The sequence below is a fragment of the Perissodus microlepis genome, chromosome 10, assembly GCF_051167445.1.
Source record: "Perissodus microlepis isolate ML-2025 ecotype Zambia chromosome 10, ASM5116744v1, whole genome shotgun sequence".
Lineage (NCBI taxonomy): Eukaryota > Metazoa > Chordata > Actinopteri > Cichliformes > Cichlidae > Perissodus > Perissodus microlepis.
This window is the reverse complement of record NC_140470.1, coordinates 31,684,812-31,696,369: the sequence shown is the minus strand read 5'-3', so window position 1 is coordinate 31,696,369 and position 11,558 is coordinate 31,684,812. Positions and strand designations below refer to the sequence as shown.

The following is an 11,558-nucleotide window of genomic DNA, read 5'->3' as shown; positions in this document are numbered from 1 at the left end:
GATGGGTCAACTGTCTCTCTGTTAGCTCTGCATGTTCAGGTTTACCCCACCTTTAGAGCACATTCTCACTGGTAGAGTTCAGTACGTAATCTACGTTCAGTATAATAATTAATAAGTGCAGTTATTTTCATATCAAAGAAAAAAGTGAACATGTAGATGTTGGGTGCCAGCACACAAAAGTATATCAAATTTAACCTCTGTCAGTGGCCCCAGGGCAGCTGTGGCTACAGTGTAGCTGCCATCACCAGTGTGTGTGAATGTGTGTGTGACTGGGTGAATGACTGAATGTAGTGTAAAGCGCTTTGGGGTCCTTAGGGACTAAGTAAAGCGCTATACAAATGCAGGCCATTTACCATTTTAACACTTACAGCGGTCTTTTTTTTTTTGTTTGTTTTGCTTTGGTTAATTATAATGTTATAACTCCACCGATGTGCTTCAAGTCTTTCAATGTAATACCCTCTCTAGCCACAGTGTGTCGCTGTCTGGTGGCAAATGTGGTTTGTTTATGAAGTGCAATGAATCCAAATGATCAAACAGTGACAGTTGTTGTGGTTAATCTCAGTATTGCAGTAGTATGTCATTTTAATGCCTTAGAAATTCAGTAAGAATTTACTTTTCTAATATAAGCCTCTTTCATAAAAGATAATTGTTTTACAGACAAATGAACAGGAGCAGTATGTCAGACAGGAGTTTTTTTTAAAAGTTCAATTGGGTTTTAATGAAAAGAAAACAAGAACCAGTTATGGAAAAGCAGAAAATATATGATTCTGTTTTTCTAACACTTTCCCAGCTTAGAGTGGATACCTGAAACTATCACATAGGATTCAGGTACACACAGGCCATCACAGGGTGACACAGACACACAATTCAGAATCACCAATTAAATTTAACATGCATGGAAGAAGCCGGAGCAAAACACATTTTGAACTAGGGCTCTTGTATGGGCAGAACTTTGTGCCATCAGAAACTGAATTGGAATAAGTTAAATTGGAATTTGAATTGCTCAGATTGAATCTGAATTTCAATACATTGAATTGAAATTCAATGTATTGGTTTGAAAATGTTCGTCACTAAATTGAAATTGAATTTTATATTTTGAAAATGAATTCATTTGCTTTGAAACTGTATTTTATCCTTTAAAAATGTAGCTTCGGATAATTTGTTTCACTTTTCACCATTCAGTTTCAGTCTACTCTGCGCGCCTTAGCATATGCTACCCCGGTAGCGCCAAAACAAGTCAACCAAATGGATGAATCAAGCGACGATTTACATTTCTCAAGATGTCTTGGGCATTTGCCGAATATACAGTGGGATGCAAAAGTTTGGGCAACCTTGTTAATAGTCATTATTTTCCTGTATAAATCGTTGGTTGTGACAATAAAAAATGTCAGTTAAATATATCATGTAGGAGACACACAGTGATGTTTGAGAAGTGAAATGAAGTTTACTGGATTCACAGAAAGTGTGCAAGAATTGTTTAAACAAAATCAGGCAGGTGCATAAATTTGGGCTCCACAAAAAAAGAAATGAAATCAATATTTAGTAGATCCGCCTTTTGCAGAAATTCCAGCCTCTAAACGCTTCCTGTAGGTCCCAATGAGAGTCTGGATTGTGGTTGAAGGTATTTTGGACCATTCCTCTTTACAGAACATCTCTAGTTTATTCAGGTTTGATGGCTTCCGAGCATGGACAGCTCTCTTTGACTCACACCACAGATCTTCAATAATATTCAGGTCTGGGCTGAGATGAACGTTGCAGGACGTTGTACTTGTTCTTCTGCATGAATGCTTCAGTGGACTTTGAGCAGTGTTTCGGGTCGTTGTCTTGTTGAAAGATCCAGCCCCGGCGCAGCTTCAGCTTTGTCACTGATTCCTGGACATTGGTCTCCAGAATCTGCTGATACTGAGTGGAATCCATGTGTCCCTCAACTTTGACAGGATTCCCAGTCCCTGCACTGGCCACACAGCCCCACAGCATGATGGAACCACCACCACATATTACTGTAGGTAGCAGGTGTGTTTCTTGGAATGCTGTGTTCTTTTTCCTCCATGCATAGTGCCTCTTGTTATATCTAAAAAACACAATTTTAATTCATCAGTCCACAGCAGCTTATTCCAGAATGAAGCTGGTTTGTCCAAATGTGCTTTAGCAAACCTCAAGCGGCTCTGTTTGTGCTGTGGGCGGAGCAAAGGCTTCCTCTGCATCACTCTCACATACAGCATCTCCTTGTGTAAAGTGCGCCGAATGGTTGAACGATGCACAGCGACTCCATCTGCTGCAAGATGATGCAGCAGGTCTTTGGAGCTGGTCTGTGGGTTGACTGTGACTGTTCTCACCATCTGTTGCCTCTGCTTATTCAAGATTTTCCTTGACCTGTCACTTCTGGCCTTAACTAGATCTGTCCCTATGGTCTTCCATTTCCTCACTGTGTTCCTCACAGTGGAAACTGACAGCTGAAATCTCCGATATAGCTTTTTATATACTTCCCCTAAACCATGATGTTGAACAATTATTGTTTTCAGGTCATTTGAGAGTTGTTTTGAGGCTCCCATGTAGCCACTCTCGAGAGAAGATGCAAAGAGAAGAAGAACTTGCAATAGACTATGTGCACGTTAGCATATGCTACTTCCGGTGCGGAAACTCCTGTGGGGAGCTTTGTTTCCGGTGTCCTATTCGCGCCCTGTTTACGGTCCAAAACAAGTTAAAGTTGAATGAATCAAGCGGCGATTTACATTTCTATAGATGTCTTGGGCATTTACCCAATATATCTGTAAATGATGTTCATCGACTTGTCGATATTTTCCCCCCGCGCCTCAGAGCAAAAGAGAAAAGGGATTCAAATGTTATATTTCTCAGCTGTCCCTCGTTTATCGGGTGTTATGTTCTAAAAATAACCAGCGATAGGTGAAATCAAGTAGCCAATTTTATTTTTTGACGGTGCAAAACGTATCGTGGACATCGTGGACATACAGTACTGCACTTCAGAGTCACACTGCTAGCGATCGATGCAGCGATTCTGTACTGTACAGGAGAGACGTCACGGAGGAGATCGTCTGCAGCGATCAGGACGCAGGACAATGTGATGTAAAAAATAAGCATGCAAACTTGCACTAAAAAATCTGCGAAACAGCGAGGTGAAAGGTGAATCGTGTTATAGCGAGGGACCGCTGTGATTTTGAAGGTAAGTCACAACATACCCTTCGTAAATACTAATGTATAGAAACCCTTACCAGCAATCATTCACTTTTTGTGTGGCTTTTTTCATGGTTTGTTAACATGCTGTGTAGGTGTGTACTTGACTAGCCGATATCGACATAACGGAGGAAACATCTGGTTTGACTATTGTTCACCTGTAGTGTGAATGCTGAACGTTTGCCTGTTTAAATCACAAGACCAGTCACTATACAGAGATGTGCTTCTGAATGTGGACGATGTGTCTTCTGCTGCAGTGATGCAGTTCTGCTTGTGTTGAGTGATGTAAACAACTGATCGATCTAAACTCTTTAAACGTCAAAATTGATCATTCGATTTTTTTATGACACAACAGTGGTGAGTGTTCCCACCTTCTGCTCTTTGTAACTTAACGCGATCTTTCCGTTTTCGAGTTTTGGACATGATTTTGGAGGATATCTTCGCAGTAGCGATTGACTGCAAAGTAAAGCTACCGGAAATGTACAACCCCACATCCGGTCTCAAACCAGGAAGTTAGCATTTTCTCGTGCACAGGGTCAATTGGCCACCATAAATACCCTTCCTCATGACTGGATTTACCTGTGTATGTAGGTCAAGGGTCAATGAGCTTACCAAACAAATTTTATGTTCCAATAATTAGTGCTAAAACAACAAGGTTGCCCAAATTTATGCACCTGCCTAATTTAGTTTAAGTAACTGTTGCACACTTTCTGTAAATCCTATAAACTTCATTTCACTTCTCAAATATCATTGCATTTGTCTGCTATATGATATTTATATATGATATTATATGATATGATTGATTTCATCAATCCTCAATGGACACGTATGATAACATAGTGCATTAACTTCTATCCTCTTCTATCTTTCAGGCTCTGAACATGCAGCCATGTTTGTTCATGCATATCTTTGAATATTACAGGAAATTCAAAGATATGCATGAACAAACATGATTATTACAGAAAATAGACTCAAGAGAAGGTTCATGTTCTCCATCAGTGACACAGTACAGACGTTATTTCCTGTGGATGGATTCACTTTGTTTAAAACAGTAACACACGCCATTCACACAAGCAGTATATTTCTTTTACTAGGTTTTGATGTTAGTGTACTCTCTCTGTCCTGCTGAGAATCTGTATTTCTCAGGCAGATCAGGAAATCCCAATCGATCACGTCAGCCTCTGAATGTTCTCTCCATCCAATATTTCCAAAGAAACATTAGAAGCTTCCACAAGATTTTAAGCCTAAGCTCACAACATAATCAGCTCATGACCAGTCATGTGTTCAGCAGACATTACCGTAGTAATTTAGCCAGTTTCAGCTCGACGTAGCTCGCTAAACCACTAATCTCACTTCATAGGTCACCCCTCAGGTGTCACTTTACCTGTGATAGTAACTCCCAGCATGTGTAGGTTTGATCTCTGCTCCATGTATGAAACACACATAAAGAAATCCACAGCGTGAGTTCAATGACGCTTTTATTTTGAAACTAAAGAATTGAAAGAAATGAATGTGAGTAAGTTTACAGTCAGTTATCTGTGTCTGGATTCAGATGAAAGGAAATAAGGAAACATTCCTCCACAGCACTGACACACATTTTTATATCAAACTAAATCAGCTGTTTACATTTTTATCATGATGGTCAGATTAAGTTTAACATCTGTTAAGAGTTGAAGAAAAACACCTGCATGATTATCAAAGAAGAGAAAAAGAGGAACTGTTGGATTTTGCTCAACTTAACAGGAAAGACTCCAGTTAAAAGCAAACATGTGGGCCAGCAGTCACCAAAATAACAGACTGACCAACACAGGACAGTGGAGCCAATAAAAAATGATGCAGTTTATCAACTTGTAGTAAATAGTCATGACCTAATGGAGGAGCAGCACTTTATGAAGAGCCGACTCAAAGAAAGGACAAAGAGAAGAGAATCACTGAGCATTTAACTGGATTGATTTGAATCAAAGATAAGAAGAAGAAGTAAATTATCTGAGTCAGTAGAATCAGAGGAGAAGTAGAAACAAATAAACACAAAACTAGAACCCAACCAGAAAGAGAGAGAGAGAGAGCAAGAAACTGATTCCAGCAGGTGATTTACTTCCTGTTTTACTTCTAAAAATGTCTAAGCTCCGCCCACAGCGGACAGTCCAAACAGGAAGTGTTGGAGCTGTCACACCTCTCACATGGTGAAGATCAGATGACCGCTGAAGGTGTTATGATGACTTTGACTGTCAAATATCCTTGCACTAGCCAATAGACGTACAAACACCTGATCTCCAACCTCTAGAAGCAGTGAGGCTCCATTAGAGGCGCTCACTGTACCAGATGTTGGATTTTCATATGCAATAGAAATTTGCTCCCCATTCCTCAACAAGAAAGCACCTGCAACAATGTTTCCATGACCAACTATGGTCCACTCAAAGTGGTAGGCTCCTCTCACTGGTGCAGTGAAAATACCTGTGGGACATTTGTTTTTGTTAAAAGGAAAATCAGCTGTTAGAACATCTGGAACGTCAGTCTGACATCAACATAGCTGAGAAGTGACATTCAGTGTTATTACCTGTGTATGGGTTGTAGGCACTTCCAATGTTTGTGACAACATGTTTGAAGATCAGAGTAGTGTGGTCATTAAAGGGTCCAGTATTTCCTTCACCTTGATCCAGCAGAGAGGCTGAGAAAGCCACCTGTTTGACTGAGAGAGAGAGAAATGTCATTTTAAACTTCCTGTTGTAGAGTTAGACTCTTCCCATTAAAGTGACCATGACAAAAACTTTAATCTCCAATGAAAGAAATGTTTGACAGTTGAAAGCGTTTCACTGTCACATAAGAAATCAAACACTGGATAATCCACATACTGTGTCAGCAGGTGATTAGTTTGAAGCTTTGCCCTCAGATATCATGTGGAAGAAATACAAAATATTGTTGGTACTAAAGATTTTCAAACACAGTAGCGCCACCTTGTGAACAGATTTATAGCACTGATATATGTTGATCCTCCAGAGTTTGTTGGCTTCTGTCTGAAGGTGGCGCTACAGCACGAATACAGCTTCAGATGTTCACAGAAATTGATTTGAGCAGCAGAGATGGATTACATCCTGTAAGCACGCTGCGTTACTGCGTTACTACTGACTTTTTTGCGAGAATGTCTCATGACAGTGACGTAAGCGAGTGCGAAGTTTGTGACAACAGCTGTGTGCAGATCAACAATGGATCATATATCGAGTGCAGGAGAGAGTATGAGCTGCAGCGTTTAAAGCGTGGAAGTACTGACCTTACTTTGAGTTTGATTCCCTAAAAAGTGACAAAAACATTAGTGTCCGTCGTGCGTGGGAAGAAAACTTCTTTTTACAGCGAAAAAAACCCTAAACTTCCAAGCAAGCACCGAGTAGCTACGACGTAATGGGAAACTCACAGAGAAACTCGCGGATTCTTCCACTGACCGCTGCGGCTCACCTGCACCAGGGTAAACCTCCGCCTACCCCACTCCTGCTTAACAGGTGAAAATAGAGCAACAGGACCGCTAGTCTTTGACTTTATTTATTTTCTGCTGTGTTTTACTTGCATCTATTTGAAAGACTGAGTGTAAACACACACAAAAAATTATTTTATGTGCTGGAATGTGCAGAAAATAGGTTTAAATGTTAAACAAATTTCTTCCAGTCAGAGAATGTTGCATATAATTTAATGTTTGCTTGATGCATAAAGTTAAAAGATTAAAACTGATAAAACAAGTTTTAAAAAGATCTATCGCTTTATCACCTATTCAGGTTGTAAATCGTGTTTTTAAAAAGTAACTAAGTAATTAATTACTCTGGAAAATAAGTAATCAGTAAAGTAACGGGATTATTTTGGGGGGAAGTAATCAGTAATTAGTTACTGATTACTTTTTTCAAGTAACTTGACCAACACTGTTGAGCAGCGTTGTGTCTTTAACTGTAACACATTCCAGTCACCTTGTGATGTTGAGCTGATCAGAGCAGGTTTTAGTTTCAGTGTCTAACATTACGACATTCAAACATAAATACAATTTAATATCAGATTTAAGATATAACATTAATTCTAAAATGTAAGAATGTATCAATTATAGAAATCTTGCAACATTTCTCTTTCAGATTCCCACACAGTACCTTGTAACTGCTGCTTCAGCTGGTCGATCTCAGTCTTCTGACTCCAGCTTTGCTGCTAGTTCTGATAAAATATAATAGAAATAAAAAGAAAAATCCCACTGACAGCACACAGTGATTCACAGGTTTTTATCTGTAAGTAAGAAAGTAACTGTGACTCTCATTCTGTTCATGCTACACTGAGCGGTGGTCTCCTCCACGTCCCCTCACCCTCCACCTCACACACTGCAGAGCCACAGGACCACACCTCCTACAGGTGCTGGGTGGAGAATAGTTGAAGAAGCAGCTTGTTTGACTGGATCTCTGAACAAACTGATTCTCATTTGAACTCTGTGCAGTTAAACTCTGTCATCTTTATCCACACTAGGGGAGATTCTAGGTTCTACCTTGCAAGGGATCAATAACAATTTAAAATTTATAATTTACAGTTTGATGATTTAAATCTCACACACAACCTGTCAAAAGGGGAGGGGCCTGCTGCTTCCAAATAGAGCACATTTCATTCATAACGTTGTAAATCAAAGACCATCATGTATTCATGATTTGTGTGAAATCCCAGAAATAAACCTTAGACAAAGCGAATCTGTGAACTAAGGTGTAGGTCTGTTAGGTTTTGTTGTGGTGATCCTTGGGTTGGGGGATGGGTGTTCATACTGGAGTGCAAAATGAAAACCAGTGGAAGATGGACAAGAAAAGTTCAAAGCCATCAGGTGCTCAGTTTAGAAAAAAGAGAAAAGAAGAGGAGGAGAAACGAGCAAAAGATGAAGGTAAGCAGATGTGTCTTTGGATAATTTCAGGCAGTGATGGGAATAACGGCGTTACTTTTTTCAGTAACGAGTAATCTAATTACTATTCCTATCGTTACAACGCTGTTACCGTTACTAAGAAGAAAATGCGCTCCGTTACTATTTTTCAACAAACAGACGACTGAAGCTGTGTTCAGTTTACCGCACCTTATATCAGCTGCACGGAAGTAGCTGTAAGTAATCTGGACGCTACAGCTTTAAGCAGCTGCGCTCCCGCGGACGGTGATCACGATCACTGTCTGGCACAACACCTGGAGCTCAGGGGGCAAAACAATCGCATGAGTGCTGCTGTTTGACTGAGGAAGAATAAAGTAGTCGTGGTAAGACAATCACATGACCACTTAAAGACAAAGCAACAAGGTGACATATACCAGTTTATAAACTGTGTGGCCACGTAAAACCAGAGTCATGATAAACAAGATATACGCAGCATCTTTTCCTCAATAGTTTCATCACTCTTACTGTCTAAGGACAGCGCAGCGAGACCTCTCTGCTTATGAGCAAGAAATAAAAAAACAAAACATAAAACAGCCCGTTTGTGTTGGTGGAAAAATGCACCATGTCGACCAATCAAAAAATGATATGGCAACATGACATTTGGTTGTTTAGGAAGAGAGAGAGAGAGACAGCAGAAAGAGAGAGAGCGAGTTTTGAGATGTGAGAGATTTGTGACGTTTAGCGTGTTTGGTGTAGTTAATGTGTTGTCTTGTGTAGTTAGTGTGTAGTGTTGTGGATAGTTTTGTGTTGTGTGTCAGAACAATGAGGCGACTGCTGTCTCCAGGTAGAAACAGGAGTGACACACCTGCTGCTGTCAGACCTGCAGGTATCAGGCTGTGATGTTCTCCTTTATAGTGGACAGAAGTATTTTTTTTGGAGTGGCACAAATAATTTGTGCGGCATCTTATTGAATGCAGAACAGCTGATTGTTCTGAAAATGGTTATTTAAAAAAATCAAGGTAAAAGGTAAATGGATGCAAATAACTTTGTTGTTTGCAAAACTTGTGCATATGATTTTAAAATTGACAATTTATATTTGCATTTAAAGTTATGAAATATGATCATTAAACATGTTTGTGGTTGTTACAGTAAAAAATATAACTTTTTCTACTCTGATTTGATGTTTTTTGTCTGATTTTAGATCAATTGTGTTAATACAGTTTGTCAAAATGAAAACATAACTGTAAATTCAGACGCGTGAGGTTGTGCTGAAAAGGATGAGACCAAACAAGGCAAATAAATATTTTTAAAGGTAAAATGTGGAGGAAACATCAAAAGTAGTTAAAATGGCCAATTATACCCTGGACCCCAGAGGGTTAAACGTTTTTTTTAAAGTAACGCAATAGTTACTTTTCAAGTATTTAATTACTTTTAGAATCTTGTAACTCAGTTACTAACTGAGTTACTTTTTTTTAAAGAAGTAACTAGTAACTATAATTTATTACTTTTTCAAAGTAACTTGCCCAACACTGATGGCAGGTCATGTATCATGAAACACTCAGAATCAGAATACTTTATTAATCCCTAAGGAAATGATTGGGTTACATATTCTCCAAGAAGAAATTCTAAAAATAGTAACAGTAACAGACTAAACTCCAGACAATACATAATGTTAGCATAAAAGTAGCACTAATATATACAGATCACTCAATTATAAATATCAAGGATTAACAGACGCGATTATAAATAAATACCAAGAAAATTGACAAGGATATCACAGCGTAGAAAGAAACATGTGTAAAAAGGGAGTAACTATTGCAAAGACCCCACACACACCCGACATGTTCACTCTTCTGCCCTCGGGTCGGAGGCTCAGAACTATGAAATCCAGAACATCCCGACTCAACAACTCCTCCTTCACTGCTATCCGACTCTTGAACAGCTGAAATATTTTGAACAGTAATAGTAATTTTTGCACATCAGGTCATCTCACATATCAAACCAGCATATTAAGCTCATAGCTCTTTTGCACATAAATCTATTTAACGCATCAATTTTTTTTTGGTCTCCACTTATTTATTCCTGCTATTTGTATTTTATCTATTTGTACATATTAACCGGCATGTGTGTGGACAGCAGAGAAAGAATTTCATTGCACAAAGAAATGATTTGCTTTGTACACATGACAATGAACACTTTCAATCCTTAAATCTTGAATCTTTGAATCGGTTAGTGAGCTTCCACCTCCAGGGGGCGCTACAACACAAACACGGACTTTAAATGATGATTCGAAAGTTTGCATCAACACAGAAACTGCTGTTTAAGTAAATGTTGAAGTATTTGGTTTGAAGAGTTTGCCATGAAGAGGAGCTGTGAGCTGTTTCATTATAAACACATTCCAGTCAGTTCCTGATGCTGAGATGAAAAGAGATGTTTTTGGTTCTGCTATAAAATCTTAAGATGTTTTAAAGTTTTATACTTTTACAATCAAACATGTAAAAAAACATTTTAATATCACACATCATTAGGAGGATATATTTACAGCTCCATGATGGTTTCACTACAATCTCTTTTGACTGCAGCTTCAGCTGATCAGTCTCAGTTTTCTGTCTCCACCTCTTTAAGCTTCTTTACCGGCTCTTTAAAGCAATTTGTTTCCTTGCATCATTAATATTCCTGTGATAAAAATGTTGAGTCTCATAAGAAAACACATAACCATGAATGTTGGTCATTCCTGTTTCTGATCTTCTGGATATTTCTGAAGTCACATTGATGTATGAAACTGTACCTTGATTCTCTCTCTGTAGGACAGTGATCCGCTCATTCTGCACAGCCAATGAGGCGGTCAGCTCTCTCAGCACAGCGTGGATGTCCTGTGTACTGGACTGTTGGCCTGCAGTCTCAGTCTGATCTGCTGACACAGAGCAGACCAGAAGCAAAAATGGGAGAAACATGATGGTCTTCATTCTGTCAACAGAAACCTGCTGTATAACTGTCATCTGTTAATCTGAGAGTTTTATAACGAGGGGAAAAGAGGCGTGAATGAGGAGCTTACTGCCCCACATGTCCCCTCATCCTCCACCTCACACACTGCAGAGCCGCAGGACCAGAATCAGACTTTGACTGCAGGACTGAACCGGGCCATGTAAACAGAGCAGGAATGTAGAGATGTTCTCCTTTGAACTCTCTGCAGTTAACTGTGTACGCAGAGTTCATGCATATATACATGCGGAGCTGGGACTTATCAGCTAACACTAGCGTTAGCGTCCATGACCCACTCTGATGTTTAACAGCATTCTGAGTTTCCTGGTGCAAAAACCAGGCTTAAAAATATTTACTGGAAGGCTGAAAGGTTGATGCCGTAGATCTTTTAGAAGAACTCACTGACTCAAGGCCTTTTCACACAGGAAGCAGATATTTATTTTAAAACAGTCATAAAAAGATGAAACTATTTTTGAATGCTGGTTTGATCGTGTCAGCTTCACAAACAGAGCAAACGTTT

General features: G+C 39.3%; 1 pseudogene across 1 annotated transcript; it reads right to left on the bottom strand.

The window, feature by feature from the left end:
- Positions 1-4,659: 4,659 nt before the first annotated feature.
- On the bottom strand, positions 4,660-11,136 carry LOC146379674 (complement C1q tumor necrosis factor-related protein 3-like; annotated as a pseudogene). Its single transcript, XR_014801454.1, has 5 exons — positions 10,845-11,136; positions 7,494-7,504; positions 7,317-7,377; positions 5,750-5,881; positions 4,660-5,646 (listed from the first exon to the last, which is right to left on the bottom strand). The product of XR_014801454.1 is annotated as a complement C1q tumor necrosis factor-related protein 3-like (transcript).
- Between the last annotated feature and the right edge of the window lie 422 nt (positions 11,137-11,558).